The 25397-nt window shown below is 38.0% G+C and overlaps 1 long non-coding RNA gene and 1 pseudogene across 2 annotated transcripts; one reads left to right on the forward strand and one right to left on the reverse strand.

The window, feature by feature from the left end:
- Positions 1 to 5774: 5774 nt before the first annotated feature.
- Positions 5775 to 7597, forward strand: LOC146482064 (uncharacterized). The gene is made up of 2 exons (XR_014864238.1): positions 5775 to 7141; positions 7447 to 7597. It is a non-coding gene; the product is annotated as an uncharacterized LOC146482064 (long non-coding RNA).
- A 9264-nt stretch (positions 7598 to 16861) lies between these two features.
- Positions 16862 to 24566, reverse strand: LOC146482065 (uncharacterized; annotated as a pseudogene). Its single transcript, XR_014864408.1, has 2 exons — positions 18407 to 24566; positions 16862 to 17805 (listed from the first exon to the last, which is right to left on the reverse strand). The product of XR_014864408.1 is annotated as an uncharacterized LOC146482065 (transcript).
- Between the last annotated feature and the right edge of the window lie 831 nt (positions 24567 to 25397).

Below are 25397 nucleotides of genomic sequence, written 5' to 3' on the forward strand. Positions count from 1 at the left end.
GATAGAATAAATCTGTTGGATTTCACGACCAGTTTTGTTCTTATACAGCAGGATTATTACGGAATACGTCACACAAACGTTTATGGTGTTTCTTCCCATCCCTTGGTTTTTATCATGAAATCACAAGTCGAATAACAAAAGATTTACACACACCCATACTACCTTTCGGTCTTGTCGCGTAAGCTCGCGGCTTGAAAATTTGACAACGCTAATTGAAATATCTGTATAGGCAGGGTGGAGGCTTGGCCAAGTGGTTAGGGCGCCGGACTTGTTATCCGCAGGTTCCGACTTTCAAGTTCCACTTTGACCACTTGGATTTGTTTCACGGTAGCCCCGTTTTCAAAACCAAACCCATGTTTTGTAAATAGCCAACTGGTTTGCCTCCCACCGGTTTGGATTTTTAACAAATGTTATGTTCAGTTTGTATATTTATTTCACTGATTTTCAGTGTCCCTAAATAACGTCATTTATTTTTATTTTAATTATTAACCTTTTTACGCAGGCACAAGCCTTCGCCGTGCTACATATCCTGGTGTAATTGCATTAATCATATCTTTCCTTTATTCTTTTTAGGATACAAGGAACATTCAAATACTTGACTCAAGCAAGCAAGCAAGAAAGAAAGAAAGAAAGAAAGATGATCACTTAAACAAGAAGTAGAGGTAGATAGTAACATTCATGAAAAAATGCAGAGAAAGATTACCGTATTCACCTGCATGCATTGTATAGACCACTTTTTGTCATAGCATCCGCTATGATGTCGTGAAGCATTTTTAAGGGGGAGGGCAGAGTAACTGAATTCTAAAGTTTATAGTGCGGCTTATACGTGCAAGCGTCCACTATGCGGGTAAATACGGTACCTTTCGGGCAGGGTCTTTAATGGACAATTTTCTTTCTCTCAATGACGAGTGCAAAGCGAGCGTAATTAAGGTCCTAGACGGCTTACGTGTAGTCGATAGCGAGCCTTTCAAATAATTAATTCGCGCCGAATGTACTTGGCTTTATAGGTTTCTTCATTTCTTTCTGAAACAAATGATTTTTGATAAATTTTCAAGATACAGTGCAACACATGTATAACAAGTTCCTGGTGTAAAGAAAACAAGATTCAGTGCTTTCTAATAATTCTTAGCGCATAGAGAAAGAAAGTTAAACCGAATCTGAATTTCCTACGCATTGTGCGATTAAACTTCTGTTAACAGAATATGTATAAAGGTACATGTACAGAATATTCGTCTTTCTAGAATCGTTGTTCGATTCTGTTGTTGGTGATAATGACTGTCTTTTCAAGATGAGAAGACAAAGGACGAGTAACTGCTGACTAAAGAAAAAAACAAGCACAAACTGAACGCAATTGTTTGCGACAAACAAAGTTATAATTAAGAACCCTGACAAGACTCGACGCTTAGCAGTTCATGGCAAAAAGTAAATTTCTCTACTCAGTGAGCTGAAAAATATTGGCGCAGGCAACATTTGACTCATCCTTGCTACCACTGAACTGAGAAGCCCTCAATTGCAACCACAGAAGGCACACAAACATTCCATACACCGATGCGACCCGTAACCTCATTCTGTGGGTCTGCGGCTCTTTTGAAACGATTTACGCTAGAACGTTTTGCAATGAGCCTTAACACAAACTGCAACTACCAAAACTATCGAAACTTACGGTAGAAATAACTGACTCCTAAAACGTGAAATTACATTGACGCCATCAATATACCAATTACTACTAGTCAGAATGGAGATGGCCATTAATAACTTTCCTAATAAACCACGGCTACCCACAGAACATAGATATCGTGGACTTTCTAGGCTTGTGCTTCTAACGTGCTGACAAAACCCCTTAGTATGAATTGTACGTTTCTGTTTCTAGAAGTCTTGGTAGGACGTGAGAGCAACTAAGGCCAACTTACTACCAAGAACAACTACGTGAGGCCGACGCACACCAACAGAAAATATGTCATATCGTTTCATAGTTCATCTAGTAACGGACTAACAAAGAACCACTGTATACACTTTAACAAGACAAGTGCGACTCGTCTAACAGGCCAGCTGACGATATTAAGAAATAAGACAATGTTTTTAGGAAGGAGGACTACAACTGAGAGTCTGCGGTTAGATTGAGCACGCACAGAAACAACGATCCTGGCGAACGAATGTTATTTTGAGACCTTTTTATAGCTATAATTCCGGACCCAATATTAAAAGTACTTTTGAGAGTAACGACGTACGGCAACAAACTTTGCATCATCCACACTGTAAATTCAAAGGATCTGTTTTAGCCCCAAAATTGAGCGATTCGGTGAGTTTAATGCAATGCTATTTTGAGGTCTAATTTGGATCTCCTAAATTAGGGTCAAAATAGCATTATCCTGTACCTAAAGGCTAAAATGGGTCCAAGATGAGGTTGAAATGGTATTGAGGGGCTAATTTGGATCTCCTTAATAAGGGCCAAAATCTCAAGGGCTGAAATGCACTTAAAGTCTAAAATGAGTCCAAGATGAGGCTGAAATGTTCTTTGATTGCGCTATTTTGCCTCAAATTGTGACCTTAATGTCGCTTGAACAGTTTCAATCAGGTCCTAGCTCACCAGGACTGAAAGAGATCTAATTTGAATTTACAGTACATGCGGGTCAAAAAGTTATCACAGTGACTACTATACATCGCAAACTTCAAAAGGAACGAAAGTAGTGACGCACATGAGAACAGCTTACAAGAAAACTGAACATGTGCTCTGACTACCATTCCACCTATGATTGGTGAGTCGGGCAAACGTTTGAAAAAAATGACAGGCTAAACACAGGCGAGTGACTTATGATGACATAAATCGCTTTGATGATCCCCATTTAGAAACTTATCACAGAATTGACTGAGTGCTGAATACGTTACCTGAAGTAAGGACTTGATAACTAAGAACAAACGAAAAACGTAAAATGTATCCAAAACCAACAGCTCAGCATCTCCAACTTACTATCACCTCTTATCGACACGTCAACAGAACAGCCAACAGCACTGGACTTACTGATGACCGACATAAATTAGACCAACAATAAACGGAAAGACTGACAACTGACCAATTACTATCTTGGTTTTTGGAACGTGTTTCAGTTGAGTGTGCAAAAAATTTATGCATTTACTTAGCAAAAAACGCGCCACTTTCTTAACCAATGAGAAACAAGTAAAACGAATAGTGACTTGCTCGCATGCGTTTTCCCGTGTTTCAGGCGGCGGTTACATGTATTTGCTTCGAGTTGTGATTGGCTCATTACACTGTATACCTCTGCTTTGACTGGCCAGAGAAAATACCTTGTTTTTGAATTTACGACACCGAATTGAAAACCCTCTTCTATAAGCCAATGACTTCACTGCTTAGTTTACCATTCTGTGACAAGGGGCATGAATACCATCAACTTACGATACAACATCAACTTGACACTGATGATGGCAGGCGCTTAGGTTGTCTAAATTTCAGTCATTGTCACCAACAACAGTTCTTTTTTAAAGTCAGACTATAATTAAAGCAAAATAAACCAAAACTTGTATCGCTGATATCTGAAATCGGTATTCTCTTTTTGACTATCCAAGGACAAAAGTAACTCGAAACAAGTTACCGGTAGTTTTTTTCTTTTTTTCAGTTTGAATCAATCACTTGAATATTTCACTTGCTATGTCTCACTTTTTAGGAAGAATGTTGAGTTTGAAACAACTTTTTTGCGGAAATTATGTCAATTCATTCATTCACTGATTCAATTGGTATTGATGGTAAAGTAGATTTATCTGTAGGTATTACAACAAAATCCATAAAAGCTTTGAAGTTTAGTCAATCTGTCAGAAAAAATGCTAAAAAAATTGTTTGTCGCTGAATTGAGGTCTGTTCTGTTCTGTCAGACCATTTTCGTTCAGTTGTCATTGTTCAGAAAAGATATCGACATGCTTACCAGTGAAAACTAGCTCTTTTTCTGTTCAGTCAAAGAGATCAGATTTCTCAGTATTAACCGTTTGGTTGTAGTAAATCAAAACAGGTTAAATGACAGCGTTTCTTTCTGTTGAATCTTGAAAATACAATGCCTTTTTTGCTGTTTATATTTTGGCTTTTTTTTTAATCCTCAGTGTGGGTTGCGATGTTACGAATCGTTCGCGAGTACAAAAATTAACGTGTCTGACTAGCTACATCCTCTTTTGCTAGCTATTGTCAGTTCAAATTTTAATACTTGTAAAGACTTCAAACAGGTAGAGATGAACAAAGAATTCGTCACTAAAAATGTTGGACCATTTGATGCAAAATCGATATTCTGTTCTCTTAATTTTGAGAGAATAAGCCCATTTTCCTTTAAAAATGTTTTTGGTCACATGTGAGAGTGGTTTCCGAATGAAAAAAATAGTTAATCAGTTTTCAATTTTTAGGTGAAGTTGAGATGCAGCAACTCTTTCTGAGTATAAACGTGAGATCCTGTTCTTCTGTTAAGTAAAAATTTTGACGTTGAAGTGAATTTTCCCAGTGAAAAAAATAACCATTTATCTGTTTTAGTGTTTAAGTCAGGTTCAACTAAAAGGATACGGTTTTTCGTCAAGAAATGTTGCCGATAAGAGCGCTTAAGGTGGCTGGCACCATTTACCAGCACTTTCCAGCTTATACTTTGATGGCGCAATACTACCACTCTTTATCAGTTGATTTTTTGAACTTTTTGCAAAGTTAAAAAAAATTGCTAGGGAAGGGGTTCAGAGCCACCTTAAATTTTTGAACATTTTTAACTATTGTAAATGGTTTGAACCCAGGAGTCATGTCATAAGTACGTAAATTATGATCATCCGGGTGAGTGTAGTCCTGAGAAGGACTGTTTGTGGTGACTTTGACTGACGTTTCGACAACCTGAGCGGAAGTCATCTTCAGAGTCAAGTAAATTGTGGAACGTCAGTAGGTGGTATATATACGTCTGTGGTTGTTAACCTGATTGGTCAACGAAGTCCAGATGTTATTGGTCGTTTGTCAGTAAGCCGTGATAACATCACGGCTTACTCTTCTCGAGTCTACTAGAAACTGTTTTAAGGAAAAAAATGACGATCAAAAATGAGAGGAGATAAGACAATAACGAAAGCAGAGAAATTAAGAAATATTTCTCAAAATGTTGCCTTGTTCTCTTTGTGGTAATGTTACAACTCAATGTTTTCGGCGGTGTGGCCATATATTGCTTCGAAAATTGCTGTTTCTCGGAGGAACGTCATAGCCGTGCAACTGATGATTCTGCTTAAGGCCATTTGACTCTTTCAGTTAAGATTTTGTGTTTTTAGCTGTCAATAACGGTGTTGACGTGGAGACATGATTTCTTTAAAGAAGAAAAGCACAAAGGATAGTTTGTTTTCAGCCAGATCTTTCAGTAAAAACGCCCAATTTTTTGTTTTCAGTAACATTAAGACACCTTTTGTCACTTGAAAGTGTTCTGTTTTTAATTTTCGTTAAGCAATTTAAGGTTGAGACATGATTTCTCAGAAAAAAGTATTTTTTTGTCTACTTTCGGTTTACTAATACAAATACAAGCAAAGATCAACGAGAAAAAACGTTCGATGTCTACATGACACCATTATCAAGTTAAAATTTACGTTTCAATTTTACTTGTATTTTTTTGTTTGTTAATAAAAGATGACTTCCCACATAAGGCCATTTGTGGGCCACTTTTTAATAAACATTTTGAAGCCAAGATGTAATTTGTCTGTAAAATATTGCGAGACTAACTCTCAGTTTTCAGTACAAATTTTGGTGTTGAGGTGCTTTTTTCAGTAAAACCTGAATCTTGTATTGTTTATCAGTTAAAGCCAACGTTCTAGGTAGTATTTCACTGTAAAAAATGCTGCATTACTGTTTCTTGTTTTCTATTCAAAGTTTGATTGTTTCAGCCAATTTTCATCAAAGGATAAGGATTTAAAACTTCAGCCACTTTCTCTGAAAATTAACGTCAAGTCATTTTGCCGCTTTCAGTCTAGATTCCGATTGTTTCATTAAAAATATGGGGCTTCGGACAGGACGTTTGTTAGTTTCAGGTTAAATTCTATTTCAGTGAGCTTTCAGTGAAGGTGATAAGCTTCATGTACCATTGATTACTCTGTAAAAACGTTAGGCCATTTGACTGCTTTCAAATGTAATTTGGATTGGTCTAGTCAGTTTTTAGTAGGGATTTTAAGCTTCAGAAATTCCTAATCTCACTAAAGAAAGTCAGGCCATTTGTGTAGTCAAATCATTTATTTTCAGTTAAGATTTATAGCTTCGCAGACTCTACTGAAAAATAAAAGGCCACTAGTCTGTTTTCAATTCAGAGTTTGATTGTTTGATTAAGGAATTAAACCTTCAGACACTACTGCGTTTTGCTGTTAAAATCTAGATCATTTACTTATTTTCAGAATAAATTTTGAATTTTCATGCAATTTTCAGTAATATTTTTGAGGCTGAAACGCTATTTCGTGGGGAAAGTGTCAGGTCGATGTTCTATTTGTTTTGAGTTTACACTTGAATACACCTTTGTCAAAAGTTGTCATTTCATTACAATTACCTTTTGTTTGTCACTTTTCAAATGCCAAGAGATTTTTAAGGTTGAGATCCGATTCGTCAAGGAAACTGTTTGGCCGTTTGTCCGTTTTTATGCAGGAATTTGAACGTTCTAGGCATTCTAACACGAATTCTCAGTGGAAATGTTAGGCCATTTTTGACTTGTTTACCTGGTAAGGAACTCGAAATTTATGCGCGATTTTTCAATTTTCTGTGAATGTTTACGTGAAAGCTGCAATTTTTCAGCATATTTGTTAGCAGGTCATTAGTATTTTTAGTGTTAATTTTGTTATTTCGTTCCATTTTAGTAAGGGAAACATTTCACTGCTGAAACTGTTTCGCAGTTATCTGTTCTTAGCCCAAATTTATGGGCAATTTTGATTGACTATTTAATTTTTTGGGATCACTTCAACGATACATTTTTTCATCAGGCTTTGATTTGAATTGTTAGTTGTATTTGTGATGCACTGTATCAATACCGAGAGACGAATTTGCACGGTGTAATTTTTGCTTTCGAAAATCGCATGCTTCTCTTGAACTCGCAAAATGGTGAATATCGTTCAAAATATTTTGCGCTGTTTTTATCAATCGTAAACAAGCAATGTCGTGTAAATGCTTTACATACAGGCAAGTTTTGAGCAAGACAAACAAAAACGGCTGTTGCACTTTTGCAGTTTTACGCTCAGAAATTTGTTTTAAATTTCAATCTTCTATCAAATTTTATCGGAACAATTTCAGCTTAAAATTCTTCGGCAATTATCGTGAAATCTGAATTATTTTTGCAAGTCTTCATTAAATTGATTATTCATAACTTGTTCAGGTTTTTGTATTGGAATACCTAATTCAATTTTTTTCTTTCAATTCTCTCATGGTAACCTCTGTTCAAATCGCTCCAATTTTCCCGCCAAAAGACTTAGAAAAATACGGTGCCTCAAAATACGCATGCGCCGTTTTTTTTTTTAAATTTTAATAGTTATTTTCAGTATTATTTGTTAAAGTTTTATTGTAATATAACAATTGATTAAAAGGCAACAACAATAAAGGTTCAAAACAATTGTTCCAGTTTCATTGTCTTTATTTTCTCTTTCTTAAATACATATTAATTATTCTTACTAGTTCTACTACTTAAATAAGTTAATTAATTAAATAAGTGAAAATAATTTAAGTAATTAAAGGTGTGACAAAGGTTTTCGTCCTATATATACTAAGTTTTTTGGCGGGAAAATTTGAGTAAATTTGCACAGCGTTTCCCCTGGCAACAGTTTTGACAAAACAATTAACAGGGGATCCCTTGAACAATTTTCTTTGTTCCCAAAAAAGTTCAAGGTTTCCCCTACAAATTTTAACCCGCCAAAAAACATACACCATCTCGTGCAGAAAGGTTTTAAGCCGAAATAATAAAAAAAATCCAAAAACCCGCTTAAGCTTCAAATTTTCTGCACGAGATGGTGTATACAAAGAGGATATTAAAAACAACATGACAAGCTTTGAAGACTAAAACTAACTTTTAGAGAATTTTCTCTATTAAAAAGTCGTTTTTTCGGAAATTTTGTATGATACAGAATGTTTAAAAAAAAAAAACGAATCTAAAGTTTTCGTATCGCAAATTTTTTTTTAAGTCCAATCAATTCTTAGCTTAGCTTGCCATGTTGCCTTTAATAACAAGATCTCTTTCTGGAAGACAATTTTCTTTGGAACACATTGGAAAATGCGTGGCCTAACCATTTTGCCGCCATTGCAAATAACGACTGTTTGAAAGTTTGGAGCAAGTTATAAAATTTAAAGAATTGCATGGCTCCATGTTCTTTCTAATATAAAAAAAATTCGAGTTAAAAAATTTAGCTCTTGACGATCAATGCATTGATAAATCAGGTTACTGTGGTACATAAAGAACAAGGTTGCAGAGAAAAGGTCTTTTCCTCCAACATAACGTCTAGAATTAAGAGTTTATAATAAAACCCCAATGTCTGGTTCATTGAAAAGAAAAACATTGTTTTCAAGTGTCAACAAGTTTCTTTTTTAAATATCGGAAATTTGTGTAAGCAACGACCGAAAGAGGAATCAAATACAGGTTATGCAAACCACAATAAACAAACAAATTCAATTCAAAAGTGTCTGCGTTTGGTGTGGGAAAGAATCTCGTTGAAAGCAAGATGAACGTTCAGTATTAAATTTAATTCAGTTGAGATTACTTTCAAGTTGTCCCTGTTAAAACTGTCACAGATGTGCAAATTGTTTTCCAAAAATAAAACAACGACTCACAATATTCGAAACGAATTACCGAAAACAAACGAAGATTTGAAGTCAATATTTGGATTTTGAAAAACTTACGCGACCAATTTAATCTTTTCGCTCGCTGTTTTAGTGCTTGTACATAATATCTACAAACAAATTGAAAACTAAATTGTACACAGTTGGACGAAATGGCCGCCTAAATGGTTGTCGATTTGGTTCCACGCACAAATCTTGAAATTTGATGGGTAACGAACAATAAATTGAAGGTATGTTCCTAGAATTTATTATCGCGACAATAATCGTGACGGCTGCAAAATCGTTTCGAAATCTTCAAGAAAATATAAAATCACAACGATGACGAAGACATTTGCCCGGTGTAAAGCCTTTTTGATCATTATTATTAATAAACCGGTTTCAACATCATTTTATTTTGCTGAAAGAAAAGATCATATTGTCGCATCATTTTCTTCTATTTCAAATCAAACTACAATCAAAATATTGTGGTGCGGTGCAGATAAATTAAATCATCAGTTGAATTAATTAAAAATCTCACTCGAACTTTGCAATAAATAAAACATCGTTCACTGTTGTTTAGTGTCGATAATCAGAATTTTTGTTTTCAAAAAGTTGTGTTCTTATTGTGGTCTGTATAACTAGCCTTTTTTAAGCAACGTTAAAACGAACTTTTCCTCAAACCAGACATCAAAGTTTTATGACAACTATCAACTGTGAGACGACAAGAGAACACAGGCACTATCAAGAACGTGCGAAACATTCGTGACTTTTGGATTCGAGGTTTTGAATTTTATAATTTCACATGTGAAGTTTTAAATTAACACTTAATTTCGCGCCAATATTAAGGAGTAATTTGTCGCCTATGATATTATCTTTGTGATATTTATAACCAGAAAAATAATATTCCTTGGATTTCATACAAAATTCAGAGTAAGTCTTGAAAATGTCTCTGTTCTCTCGGCTAACAACAGTTCATCAGTCGATGTAGCGAAGTTATGGATATTTATAAGAGGGCATTGACAGTTTATCATATATTCGTAAATATTTATCGCCAGTAGTGAAAAATTGTCAGCTGTTATGATGTCAGCCTTTGGGTAAATGTGAAAATAAGTCAATTTAAATTTCCTACTGATAAACAGAAATGTTTTCAATCTTTTCTTTTTGCAAAAACGTACATTTCGAGGAAAAAAATAAATACAAACATTGATCAGACAACACCAGAGTTTCAAAGAACGAAACAAAACATTTTCGTTTTGAATTTTAGTCTTAAAAACAAATTTATTCAGTTAAGTTTCACAAGTGTGAAAATTGAAAAAAGTTTTGGAACTTCACAAGGGGTTTGCATATAAATGACCTCAGAAAGACGTGTCCTCCACACTTGACAATGATGACGTGAAGTCCTCGAAACAACGTGTTACTTTTTGTTGTTGTTTTTAATTTTCCCTGTAAAATTTTTGGTAGTTGTTGTTGTTGTTGTAATAAGACATTTAAGTTGACATTTGATATCAATTTTATTGTTTTATTTTGTTTAAATTTGAAAACAGGAGACAAAAAAAATGTGCAAGAAAATATATCTTTTTTGTTCAATGGCTTGTTTTAATAAACGGTTTTCGCCAAACAGTTGCTAAATAAACTGAGATGCTCTTAATTCCAAGAAACAAATATTTAATACCGCGTGCCGAAGTTGCATCCCGCAAAAAATTTTCGCTTGATAAACTGTCAATTACCACCTTAAAATACAAAACATCCAACGACATCGACTGCGCTAACATTAACTAATTTATACCTATCGTTGAGCGATCAACAAAACTAAATCCTAAAATCGTATTTTCTCTGTAGGTCAGAAGATTCAGCAAACAACCAATTTTCGTTAACACAGGAAAAAATTCGTTCGGTCACTTTGGCACTTTGACACGAAATAGACTCACCAAGTAAATCGTGAAAGATCAGATTAGAAGATCGCTCAACGTTCAAATGGTGGCTGATATTGACCTTAGTACTTGCAGGAACTTTTATTTTTCTCCGATATCTAGTCCTATGCCAAGTTTAGATTTAGACATGAAAAATGTGACTAAGCGATGAGAAAACACAATTAGGTTCCAGGATCTAATAAATTTGAAAGCGTTACAAGCTTTTAATTCGTTCGCGGAATGTTTTGGCTCGATAATGTTAGCAATCCTGTATGTGAATTCTTGTCAAAATCCAATTCAAGTATTATGACAATTTCAAGAGTAGAGTTAGACAATTATCAGCGAGATTATTTCAAAATTCTTCAATTCAATTCAATTCAATTCAATACAATTCGTGTCCTATGTCAATTTGCTACCTTTGGTGAATACGAAATCAGTTCACTCTTCTGTGAAATGAAGACATTTGATAATACCAAAAGCTAACAAAATTGTTCAGCCACCATTTTTCGTTCAACTAAAACTAACAAACTTTTTATCTTTGCCGAGTTCCTTCTGCCCTGTTCGCCCATTCCAGTTTGTTCTCTTGCAGTTTTTGTCTTACCAGTCTTTCTGAAGAGAGAAAAGAGTGATACAGCAGATTAGCACAAATATTCAATCTTAAAACACATTAAACGGAAAAACTCGTAAATATTGACAACTAATGTTCAATTAATATTTTAACGCGAGAAGCATTTCCTTGAAGCTTAGGTCGAGACACAAACGAAATCAGAGAACACAAAGTGTAAGCCAAGTTCAAACTGAAGCGACGCTGAAAGCGCGTGCTTACTTCACGGAAAACTATTTGTACTCTTTCAGCCTTCTGGACAATTTAAAGGTTATAACGTTTGCGAAACAATGCTTACCTTGATTGGAGTTGTCTTAAAAACCCTTTAACTTGTCGTACGGCCTTCCCAGTATCTTCATAGCTCCCTCAGAGTTCCCTCAAAAGCACGAACTTTTCTTCACTGACAAGAAGAAGACATCTTCACACAGTCACGGCCTGTGTGGTTGTGACAAATTCCACAGTTTGTCATGAATATGGATTAGCAACTGAAGCCAATCGCGGGCTACTACGTCAAAAGTTTGGCACGAACGTTGTTTTCGCGCATATTTTAGCAAATGAATCCCAAAGCAAAACAAAGAATGAATAAAGAAAGACAGTCATTGCATGGGCTAAAAAAAATCGTATGTATATCAGCAACAATTTTTTGACAAAATAACTTGGTAAAGGAAATTGCAAACAGGAAAAAAGTAAAATGAGAAATTAAGGGCAAACACGAGCTTTATGTTTTTAAAGGGGCGCTGTCATGGAGACTTTGCCATATGTTGGCCAAAACTGCTAAAATATTTGACAAAAAACCTTTTCTTTAACGTAGAAATGGTCTTGAAGCACCGGGAGGAAAATGTGAAATGATTTCTCAGAGGAAAAATAAATTTTAATCGGTTTTTGCTTTCTCCAAACTGAAAGGAAGAACCTGAAAAAATAAGCCAATTTCCATATTTTGAAAATCTGCTTGGAAACGTTACAATCACAGCAATACGTTCACATGTGAAGTCTGTATTCAATTTGGAATGCATTGCTTACGCTACTTGTGGTCAGCTGCACCGGGAAGGGGGTGGGGGTGAGGGTACTCCAAACTCTGACCCTATCTCAGACCAAAACGCTTAACAAAATCACCCTTTGGCGCCGGACGTACTAATAAATAGCTTATATAGTACCCCTGGGGATCCTTATTCTTTATAGGCTGGGGGAGGGAGTGGGGTTGGTGATAGGAGAAGCATTTACACGGATTTGCGTGTGCAACGATGACGAGTCTTTCCACCCATGACGACGACATGAAAGGATTTTGTTGAAGAGGATTTTAATCACTGGTTTTTGATGCTTGCATTTCAACTACGTAGTTCTCTGTTAGGAATGGGGGAGATTGTATGGAATCTGCGAGAACAAGTTGAATTACCAATTTACCACCAAACCACAAACATCAACCACGTTAAGCAGTCAGCCCATTTTCCCATACCCTCTCATCCGTTACTAGTTAAGGAGACCCAGTATAGCTGGATATCATGGAACTTTAGGACGGTGCCTACTAATAAAAAAGTATTTTTGCGTGGTTTAAGACTGTGGAGAAAGCAGATCTTAGCAAGGGCTATTGAAATCCAAAAAGAAAATTTAGGGTAACCACGTGTTTTTTAGAGATAATTAAGCAACAATTATTCTAAAAAACAGTAAAATACAAAGCAATGTATAGTTTTTTTTTTTCCAAATTGAGGCTTTATTATTTCTAAAAAATGTATGGCTAACTCAAATTTTCTTTTTTGATACCAAGAGCACTTGCTAATTTTCGCTCTCTCCGCATAGTTTTAAACCGCGCAAAAATATACCTGTATTAGTATGCGCCACCCACAAGAAACCTCGAGTATCTTGAGATACGCAGAACGTATGCGGAGTAACAAAACTGTAGGCACCGTCCTTAAGGAACCCTGGCCGAAGTTTTAGCGAAAAAAAGAAAAAAATTCCACAAACTTCGAAGAGGGTCTGCTGGATTCTCAGCTATCAGTTAAAATTTCGGCCATTTCTCAGCTATCAGTTGATCGTGCCGAGTCTCACCTAACTCTTACGTCTCGTGTGTTTTTGCGATTTTATATCTTATCAACGGAGTTCCTCTCATTCGCCGAACAGTGTCGAGTATTCTCCGAATATTTCCGAAGAACTTTCAAGTGATTCCAATCTCTTTTGAGACTTTACGAACACTGCTTACCATCTTCTGCTGATCTCACGACTTCTAGAAACAATTTGTGAGCAGTGCGACCAACACTTGCGGCCATCTTAAGGTCCCTGTTACAGCGCCCATTGCAACTGCTATCATGGCTATCAGCGGAGTATCGATCCACCACTGAATTAATGCCTGCCAGTGAACATAATTGGGACGATGTCCCTACTCTTTACACTTATCGATCGGTAATGCAAAACTTGTCTACAGCTGCGACAATCTTGAACTCAGAGTACTTAGGCTCTTTGGCCAGCGGTTGGTCGGTTGGGCAACTGGAATTTTATTACCGTAAGATTTCTTGCGGTAAAACTATGGCAACCAATCAAAAAAATTTTTGCGAATTCTCGAGAGTCTCTCCTGGCGACCAACCACTGGCCAAAGAGCCTGAGGACTCTGCGTACGAAATTGCAACCGCGAACAACAGCGACTCTCGGAGGATTGCAAAATCCTAGGACATTTTACGGGTGCCGCACGACAGTCGGGGAAAGATAACATCCCATTAAACACTTGCTGTAAAACGTCTCGATCTCAAGTATGAAATAAAACCACACTAAAAATAACATTACGAAAAGGTTACGACAGTCAACTGTTTCCCCCCACTTTGCATGAATCAATATACTGATGTTTGTGACTGGGTGACTAGCTTAGCCAATGGTTTAAGGCCAGGAACTTCTCTACTTTCATTCATGAGCATTCAACATTTCCGGTCATAATTTCATCCACACAGTTTTCTTCCTCCGAACCCGAGAAACAATTAAGGAACAGAGAAACCACAAAACTTATGATCCTGTGTAGACAACAGAGCCCGTCTGCTATCCCCAGTCTCTCATCTTGCACAACATTGTATCCTAACCGGAAGTGACATTGCACATTTTGTATGTCTTAAACCCAAGGAAGAAAAATTGATAGGAAATTATTATTATTTTTTTAATTTTCATAGGAAAAAAAAAGAAGATTTGAGCAAGCAAGTAAAACAATTCTGTCTATAAGCTTTCACTTTAAAAGAATAGGATCTTCCAAGTTACTCATCAATGTAGATGTACATCTGTAGTTGTTGATTTTTGATGGCCAGTATATTCCAGGTATGATGGAATTATAATTGTAGCTGTGTTTCCTAAAGCCGTCGAAACACTTGGCAATTTTATACGCCAATCGCCGCGATCGTCGAAAATCGCCAGGTGTGCCCGGTGCAGCGATTGAGATTTTCGCCGATCGCCGCGATCGGCGTATAAAATCGCCAATATATGGCATATCAGATATCAGCGATTAAATTTGCTGGCGTTCGCAAAGTGTGCCCTACACTCATCGCTGCGAATCGCCAGTAAAGTCAACCAATCAGGTTGGGCAATTTTGTCACATGACTTTTCAAAATGCTCCTCTATAGAGCCCTGGAACAAGGTTGAAGTACAACATTGCCGCAATTGATGAAAAAAATTACCAGGTGTGTCGCCGGCTTTAGGAAGTAATAAGAATTCGATCTGCTTAAACTTCTTGGATAACACCTTGATCAGTACATAGATCAGAAATTATACAAAATACTGGATGTAGGGGAAGGATGCGCCTTCACTGTGTCAAGATGGTCTTTCTAAATATACCCACAATCATTCCATACAATTACTGATCTGACAAAAGAAAAAAGTTACGTAATAATGGATAGGAGGAACGATGTGTTGTTGCATTTCATTTCGTTGTTGATATAATCGAAAAGCTCCTCCGCCCCCCCCCCCCCCCTCCCCCCTTCCCTCCCCACCACCCTTCGTAGATATCTTGGCAACTTGGCTGTCAAAAACATAGGCAGACTTTGTGATCACAAAATTGTTGCTTCGTAAATGATTTAAATTACTCTCTTCTTTTTCAATATGCACAGCGTCGCGACGTTTCTGCAAGCTTCACCCTTCTAGTTTTTTAAACCGATCGATAGCTTACATGTGGACACTCAAATCGGGAATCGAAGGCGGTCTTTGCTTCGGTCAAGTTGGCTTGTACACAAATTTACGAGGGTAGAGGTTTTAAAAGTCTGCAATAACGATAATAAAGCTTAAATTATCACATTCAAACGCGTTCAAAACAATTTTCAAAGGCAATTTAGAATGAGGGTGAAATCTTAAAATACCTGGCCTGTAGAAAGTTCGCTGCTTTTTTCAGCCATGTTGGATTATTTTGAAGCAAAGGATCCTGGGTCCAAGCATTTGTGATGGCAAGTGATTCTCCCAAGTAGGGAGGGGAGGGGAGCGGAGATGGAGCCCCTGGATTACTATTTCAGAATGCAGTTGCGAGGAAAAGAAAACTAGTAGACCAAAATAATTTTAGGGAATGGAATAAATAAATCAGTTTTATTAATTGATAATCGAAAGTAAATCAACTTCAAATATGCAAAGCTAAGCAAGGCTGATCGAACAACTAGAAATTTAATAGCATTGCCCAATAATTCGTTTAGACAGAACTAACCTTCATTAGGAACTAAAAAAGCCTAGATTTAAGTCAGTGGAATTAATAAAAAATTATTCCATACTCGTCATTTATCAAACTCAGTTTATACTTTTGTTAACTCAAGTGATAAATTATATCACCCGTGATGCTTATCGGCAGTTTTCAATTCAGTTCAGTTCATTCATTCTTTCCCAGTGCCCTCTCGCCCCTGTTCACTGTTCTTTTGGGGGCTGGGGTGACCGCACGATGCTACTACTCAAGGACTATTTCTAAGGCAACAGCAGAGGTGGTCAGAAGATGGCGCACCATCTGTTCAATTAAGATCAGAGAGCCTATCAGCGATAACCAAAAACTGTTAACGCGTAAAGTCTTCTGCAAACAACAAAGTTACAACTATATGCAAGCTCGATAGACGTCATATCTCTTAGTGGACGGTTTTAGTTGCATATGCATGCTTTCCCGCTTCTAGGCTTCCCTTTTCTAAGTTAGCAACAGCTGTCATTTGGACTGGAGCACAGGAAATTAAGTTTAATTTTCGTTTTCCTTCAGTTAGAACTGATTAGCAAAATAAATAATACGAGGTAGATCACTCTCCAAATAAAATGACCTTCAAAATTTTTCGAATCAAGAAAAATGGTAAATTGCAATAGAACGTATTCGTATCCTCCATATTGAACTGGAATTAACTTACACACGAGGATTGAGCGGGGAATCTTTTCACTTGCAAATATTTCTAAATATATTCCCGCTACAAGAGCCTGCATTGTAAGCTAGATTCAGTTCAATGCCGAGTATACCATTCATGTGCGGCAGGGATATCAGTCTTATAGAAAGGAAAATGGAAAATGAACATGCTTGAAAGAAGGGCCCATTAAGTCTGTCATAGCAATAACTTATCATTGATAAGCGATGTTAGAGAGAAAGAGATTCGAGTTCGTATCACAAATTACCATATTACAAGTATATCTCAATTTCATAATTTTAAATCAATTTCTTGGTCCCTGTAATTTTCATACCCATGAAACTCTTCTGAGAAAAAAAAATGACAAGCACGTGTGTTGCACTTAAGTTATCGTATAGACCTTTTTCATAAATGGCGGCCGATTTATTATTCTTTTCAATATATGTTAATTAGCCTTACTAACCTAATTTCAGAGTAAAAATTCTTTTGAATTTTGCACATGCTGACGAGGCTAGTAGGGCTAATTTCATGAAAACAAAATAATAATTTATCGGCCGCCATTTATGAAAAAGGTCTATGTAAGGAAGACTTGAAAAATCAACCTTACACTGCTCCATGCTTTGAGAGTGCTAGAAATGGCTTTCGCTAAAGTTTACTTATTAAAATATTTCAGTTTCCAAAGTAGCTTAAAATAGGTAAATGCGCCATCTTGTTTGACTCAAGTAACTTTCCTTAATGTTCTAAATTAACATTTGATTAAATTTTTTTTCTAATTCATTACTCTTTCGCGTATCAAACAAGGATAGCTTGAAAACTCATATATACAATGCTGGAACTTCAGTCAGAATACTATTGAGAGAAGACGCACCATTTCCTTTCTTCTCATCCTGATACTAAAATAGCAACAGTTTATAAATTCAGAAAATTACAGTCAAGTGCCATCATAGAAACATTGAAAAAAGCACCATAGGTGTCCTTTTCTTTAAAAATACAGTAGAAAGCTCTAAAGCCAATGCTTAATCTTGTCGTTTAAGTTGTTCTGTTTTGAGTTTCTTGATCAAAACGTTTTGTTCTTCGCATCTAAGATTCTTTACTAATGGCCTTGATAATTGAAGTAGAAACAAAATACTCATCATGTGTGCGTCATATTCACGTCCAGCATCCTTTCTTGTCTTGACGACCCACGATCTGCAGGCCAAAAAGAATGTTTAATATCAATACTTTATGTCAAAGAACTTTTTAAAGACTCTCAGTTAACAAGTTTATCGTATCAAGAGTGCAGATTAAGAGCAGAGATATCAAGAACAAAATGATAAAAATTAAGCAGAGAAAAACACGTCACCTGTAATGTTCCAAACACGACTAACGTTTGACACAATTCCAATGTGCGAAAAATAAAGTATACCCTTGAAAAAAGTATCATAGACGTTTTCTTAAGTGGTAGAGTGAATGACAGTAAAATGGTATCAACGATATCTTTTAACTGCACAGGGTGAATTGCGAGCTCAAGGAAACCTAGAAAAAATTCAGACTAACCCCGCTCAAGCCTGATTTAATTTTCAGGCTTCCTTTTTGCAAGTTGTGTACATAAATGCTATGGTCTCTCGTCTACAGAAATAACAGCTACTCATAAATTCCATCCCCATTCAAATCCTGTTCAAAACTCTACTAAATGGAAGACTTTAAAACCATTCAATTGACAAGCATTGAGTATTTTAAATAGTAACCTTATTTAATTGCCAAAGGAAATATATACTTTTGTCCAAACTTAAAGGCAGAAAACACTTACCATCCTCTTTCATTTCTGTTCTCCAAATTCAAGCGTCACGTCATCACCAATCAGCACAAATGGAGCCCAGTACTTCATAGCATGGAACTCCTGCGACTCCCGAAGAGATTTCATAGCCTGGTGAAGAGCCACACTGGCGCTTTTTCCATTTGCAAGGTGTTGATAGAAACTTTCCATGAACACCATGGTTGCCTCGTCATCAATCGCCCAAAGTGACGCCAGAACAGATCGAGCACCAGCACACAGGAAAGAACGCGCTATCCCGACCACACCCTCAGACTTAACCTCTCCCCGGCCACTGTGACAGCAGCTCAGGACAACGAGCCGTGCTCTCAGGTAAACTGCTTGCACATCTGACATTGTTAAAATGTAGTCTTGTCTTCTGAGAGGCTGGGATTTGCGACCATGATCCAAGGCCAAAACAATTTCTCCAGTTTGCGCACATCCATGTGCGGCGATGTGCAGCAAAGCAACTGACTTGAGTCTCTTCACCACTTCATATTTAGTTGCATCTTTGCCTGTGAGAGGTGTCGTCTTCAGAAGTTTTGCAATCATCTCGACTTCCTTTTTGGCGTACGGCAACTGTGATAAATTCATAGGAACTTCATCTAAACATGGATCTCCCACGAGTAGGGCGCCATTCTTACTGTGGAAGTCGTCAGGTGCGCCTGTGATTAGCTTTAAGGAGTTCAGCGAGGGAGCGACGCGAATCCTGATTGATTCGCTCAATGCAGGATAAGGAGCCAAGCAAAATGGACCATCCGGGACAACGACTAACTGGTCACCATAGAGTAAATCTGCAATGGGGCCAATAATAGCATCATACAGGGAACACAAAGAATTGACGGAGGAAGTACATGACTGGTATTTTCCCCAACAGCTTCTCTGGTCGATTGGGACTCATCACTAAGCTCATCCATTGAACGATTCTCGCATTTGACACGAACACCTGCGCCAATCTCTTGAAAAGTAGTTTCCATTAATAACGAGGCATCTCCATGCTCAATTTCCTTTTGTTTATAGAGAATTTCTCTGCCTTTCCTGATCATCCAAAAACTGATCGTGGTACTGGTTTTGTCAAGTGCTATGAAAACAGTTTGAGTAGTTAAATTGTTTAACATGCAAGCAACCGTTTCCTTAGGCTCAACTGAAGTGGACGGTAGTGAGTCAACACGATACTGTCTCTTCAAAACGTCGATCAAAGTCTGTGCTCGTCCTTGCTCAGCAGCGCACAAAGCCTCTTCGGTTTTCCCGGTCTTCGAAAGAATGCTCCACAATGCAGTGTACACATCCCGATACACATCATGGAAGCTTATTTTCCACGCGTCCTCTGACTGAAGAAGGATTCTTATGTAATCGAAGAGTCTTATGCTGGATCGGTAATAATCAAGGGCTTCAGAAAAGGAAGCCGTTGCTTCATAATTAAGACCTAACATATAGCACGCATTTCCCTCACCAGCCCTGTCCCCTGCCTCTTTAGCAATACTAAGAGCTTGTTCGTGGTGCTCCATGGCTTGTTTATAGTTACCCAAACTATAACAGGCATTGCCCAGATTGCAATAGACTTTTCCCTCCCGCGCCCATTCCCCTATCTTCTTAGCAATACAAAGATCTTGTTTGTGGAACTCGGTAGCTTGTATAAAATCACCTAAACGATGAAAAGCAATGCCCAGATTACCACAAGCTCTTCCCTCCCCAGCCCTGTCCCCTATTTCTTTAGCAATACTAAGACTTTTTTTGTGAGATTCTATGGTTTGTTTGAAGTTACCCAGGCCACAATAGGCATTGCCCAGATTTCCATAAGCTATTCCCTCTCCAGCTCTGTTTCCTACTTGTTTAGCAATAATAAGATGCTTTTTGTGGTACTCCATGGCCTTATTAAAATTACCCAGACAGTGATAAGCATTGCCCAGGTTTCCGTAGGCTATTCCCTCTCCAGCCCTGTTCCCTACTTCTTTAGCAATACTAAGATGTTGTTTGTGGTACTCTATGGCTTGTTTTAAATTACCCAGACAGTGATAAGCATTGCCCAGGTTGCCGTAGGCAATTCCCTCTCCAGCCCTGTTCCCTACTTCTTTAGCAATACTGATACCTTGTTTTTGACAGTCTATGGCTTGTTTAAAATCACCCAGACTGTGATAAGTATTGCCCAGGTTGCTATAGGCACTTTGCATTCCTTCCCTGTCCCCTACGTCTTTGGCAATACTTAACTGTTGTTTTTGGTACTCTGCCGCTTGTTTAAAATTACCCAGACCGCGATAAGCAATTCCAAGATTGCCATAGGCTCTTCCCTCTTCTTTCTTGTCCGCTACTTCATTAGCAATGCTAACAGCTTGTTTGTGGTACTCAATGGCTTGTTTGAAATTTCCCAGACAGTGATAAGCACTGCCCAGGTTGCCGCAGGCTATTCCCTCTCCAGCCCTGCTTCCTACTTGTTTTATAACACTAAGATATTGTTTTCGGTACTCCAAAGCCTTATTGAAATTACCTAGGCGGTGATAAACATTGCCTAGTTTGCCGTAGGCAACTCCCTCTCCAGACTTGTTCCCTACTTCTTTAGCAATACTAAGTGATTGAGTGTAATGCTCTATGGCCTGTTGAAAATCATCCAGATCGTAATGAGCATCGCCCAGCTCGTTGTAGGCTCTTCCCTCCCCCGCTCTGTTTCCCTGTGCTTTAGCAATGCTAAGCTCTTGCACGTGAAACACTAGAACTGCTAACTTTCTATCCACCATTTTTGTGTAGATGATGATCACAGCACCTATCAAATGTATTTCTTTTACACCAAGGACGTACCTACATGGAAAGAAAGATTGAGAAATGCAATATTCTAAAGGCAAATATTTCATGGTCCTCTTTCATTCCATAATTTTCACTAAACAACTCAGTGTTCACTCTGTGATACGACATCATCACAAATTCTTGCGTTTACGATACATATTTCACTTCGTTATTTAATGGAAAATTTCCACTAGCTCAAAAAACAACTAGCTAATCAACATTTTTCACATTTCCGTGGATCAGACATGTTTTGGGATACAATTTATCTCTTCTAACTGCACATCGATGCTGATAAAACTGTACCTAAATAACTTGACAGTTGACCTTTTCCTACGTTTTCTAAGATACTACTACTACTAATAAGAATTATCTTTCTTGTCTAAAATAATTTGGCTCCCAGCTTGTAAGTTTGCCCTTATTTTCATAATCTTGAGCGTTAGCAAAATGTTACTTTTCTGAAGTGGGAAGTCAATGATGTAGTTTTGCCTTAGTAGTTTTCGGTTAGTATTTAAGACTCCCCCCCTAATTGCGAAATCAGTGCATTACTTTCCCACCATGCTAGCAGAGGCTCCGTGGTCGCGCTATGTCCCGGAGACTGGGAACCAGTTTAGCATTTGATGATGTAGGAAATGCCTCAGAGATTTGTTTACAACACATCTCGCAGAATCACCCGATATTTATCATTAAAATTTTCGTGTTCAATGTTCCCTTCTTCCCCCCCCCCCCCCCCCCGAAAAAAAAAATTGGACAATGACGAAGTGATGTCCTTTACCGAATCTTTATTCAACGGATGCCTGGAAGTTGTTGCTTTCATTCGACGCTATGCCGATCATTGGGTCGAACAGCTCAAGAATTAGACGAGAACGAAGATCAAGATGGCCTTAACCCTACCGTTCTGCACGCACGATTCGAAGGCGACGTCTCAATGAATGATTGGTTAGTACTTGGATTTATTTATGGCTGGCTTCGCGAGCGGGCAAGATAAGTCAAATCCTGCGCTGTGATTGGCTACCCGAGCGGGCAAGATGGAGCTATCTTGCCTGCTCGGGATTACCCGTTGACCGTCCTTAATCCCACTCAACAATGCAATCTTTTCTTCGATTTCCTTGTTGTTTTGGGGGAAAACGCTCACTAAAAAGTTCGGTAAACTCTCAACATTTACTTAAAGGAAAGGAAAGGAAAGGAAAGGGAATGGAATCGTCCTGGTGTAGTGAAAATTTTGTTTCAGCTACAATTAATGTGAGTTGAATCGGTGAGTTGTTCTGTGTGTAGTATTTGATAAGTTCTCTAGGTTTGCAATGACTGTATTTAAATCATAGCGTAGTGGAAGTTGCGTTAAGTGTTTAGAGCAGTTCAGAAAAGTATTTTTCTCAAGTTCGCCGAAGAATCTCACGCTTTTAATTTAGCCGCGTCTTGCTTGTTGTAAACAACAAAATCTTATCAAAGTTTCGCCCAGTTTTCTGATTTACCCGCTCTATTTTTCGGCTTATGTTTGCATATAATCTCAAAATCTATTGTTTCATTCAAGAATTAATGATTGGAAACTGTTTAAAAAATGTTCAATATTTACGCCACCGCGCGATCGGCTGAAAATGGCGAGTTTGCCGGATTCTATTCAAATCTTCCCGCTCTTGCGAGAATCTAAATTTTTTCGTTCTCAGTAATTGTACACTCTCTTTAATCCATTATAAAGTTAGAGCCTTAAGATAATTTAGGATTCCTTGTTTTCCACGATTACATGCTAATCGTTCTTTTTTTGCATTTTATGGACCTCGACTTCGTCTCGGTCCATAAAAACGCAAAAAAAGAACTTGGCCAATATCCAGCCATCTTGACCGAACAAGCTTGGTCAATAACGCATATATATTTTTCCGAAATGAAAAGGCGAAGAATTTCTCACTTTGTTGGAAATTGTCTATCCGGGTCGATCAGGATTTTTTTCGGTTTGAGAATGTGGGAGAGCAGAGATGCTGCAAAGGGAAATTGCATAGGCCCGTCAAAAACTCACTTTTGATGGAAATATCGAACGCTTTAACTCACAAGAGCATGATGAATTTTCTGCGATGACCATCAGGATGGTCCTTAAGCAAGATGTTAAAATGGAGTTGACAGACCTACGCGACTTCCACTGTGTGTCTGTTGTGTTGATAAAAGCCTTTGATAAGAAATTCTTCCCTTTTGATCAAAATTAGGTTCTACTGCTCTGCTTCATGATGTTTACCTTGATCGTGAGGGGAAATGCTCAAAAATATTGAATGGAGGTTCTCTTACTGATAATTCTGAGCCGTTAGGATTGGTTCTCGATATGCCATTGTGTATGCTACATGTCAGTAACTCTGTGGCATTTCCTTAGGATTATTGGCTCGGATTAAATGCAAGATTTCTGGTAACGCTAAATAAATGTTATCTATGAAGACTTAATCAGGATCTGTGGATTTCTTTACCTGTCAGTTTTAACTCGTGAATGCGCGCATGCGCAATGAACGAGTTATCGTAATGTGGGCTGAATTTCACTCGCTCGCTCGATCAGCTGTAAACTTTATATTAATTTAATCGGAATTTAATCAAATCATAAATTATTCATGAAACTACGTATAGTGCATGTATTCACCATCAGCCGCCATTACGGGACAAAAAGCAAGGACGTAAAATCACCTCAACGAATAACGTATTCTTAAAAGAAAACATTAGCAGGTGTGTTGTCTGCTAACTCCTTCCATTGAGGGAAACTACAGTTAAACTAAGAGACAACTTCTTATTTTGGTGACTGAAAGCGCCGCGTTGAAAGCCGCTCAAGGCCAAGGTTGTCGTCCAAGTCAACAGGGATTTCGCACAAAATGGAAGCAGAAAATATGATGGAGAAACGTCTGACGGGGTTCCCTGCTCATTCGCGTATTCTCTTTTGCGGTTTGAGGTAATTTGACTGTTAAAATCGTTGCGCCACAGGTGCCAGATAATTTAAAACCCTCAACAACTGATAAATACATAAATTAATCTCTCCTTCAGGGCCTCTTCATATGATCCCGGTTACCGGGATGGCTCGGTAAGCGGGATGAATTTGCAGTCCGTTCATATGGGAAATTTCATCCCGGTTACCGAGATGAAAAGTGGTGACGCGGTCAATCGAGCGTGACATTTACCGAACAAGCCCGGCAAGAATTTTTCATTTTTATCGGTTCTACAAACCTCAAAAGTATTATATCTTTATCTCTACTAGGAAAAGGAATTATTTTGAACTCGAACATCTCAGAAATGAGCCGTAATAATCAAATATATCCGTTCTAAGACGCGAATGTTTGGTTTTAGACTTCATCCCGGTAACCGGGATACCGTGTTCATATGAGGAAATTTTCGTCCCGGACTTCCGAGATCTCGGGGCCTCTTCATATGATCCCGGTTGACCGGGCTAGCCCGCTTACCGAGATCTCGCCTCATTCCTATTTCTTTTGTAAAAAATTCGATGTGTACATATGAGAAGGCGGGCCAGCCCGGTTACCGAGATCTCGGTTTCAGCGACCGAGATCTCGGGAGTCCGGGACGAAAATTTTCTCATATGAACACGGTATCCCGGTTACCGGGATGAAGTCTATAACTAAACATTCGCGTCTTAGAACGAATATATTTGATTATTACGGCTCATTTCTGAGATGTTCTAGTTCAAAATAATTCCTTTTCGTAGTAGAGATAAAGATATAATACTTTTGAGGTTTGTAGAACCGATAAAAATGAAAAATTCTTGCCTGGCTTGTTCGGTAAATGTCACGCTCGATTGACCGCGTCACCACTTTTCATCTCGATAATCGGGATGAAATTTCCCATATAAACGGACTGCAAAATTCATCCCGCTTACCGAGCCATCCCGGTAACCGGGATCATATGAAGAGGCCCTCGATCGCTGAAACCGAGATCTCGGTAACCGGGCTGGCCCGCCTTCTCATGTGAACACATCGAATTTTTTACAAAAGAAATATGAATGAGGCGAGATCTCGGTAAGCGGGTTAGCCCGGTCAACCGGGATCACATGAAGAGGCCCTCAGTAGTCGTGGACAATGTTGTCCAGTGGCGTAGTTCGCTGATTTAGCATCAAAGGGTTCCAGGTTCTACTACTATACTTGGTGGGACTGAAATTGCTTCGGTAAGTCAGTCCATCGTAACCTGCGTAGCAGGTGCCCCTTTGGGATTTCTCAGTGTGTGTTTCCCTTTTTAACCC

The sequence above is a fragment of the Pavona decussata genome, unplaced genomic scaffold (assembly GCF_977016875.1).
Source record: "Pavona decussata unplaced genomic scaffold, jaPavDecu1.1 SCAFFOLD_48, whole genome shotgun sequence".
In the NCBI taxonomy this organism is placed as follows: domain Eukaryota; kingdom Metazoa; phylum Cnidaria; class Anthozoa; order Scleractinia; family Agariciidae; genus Pavona; species Pavona decussata.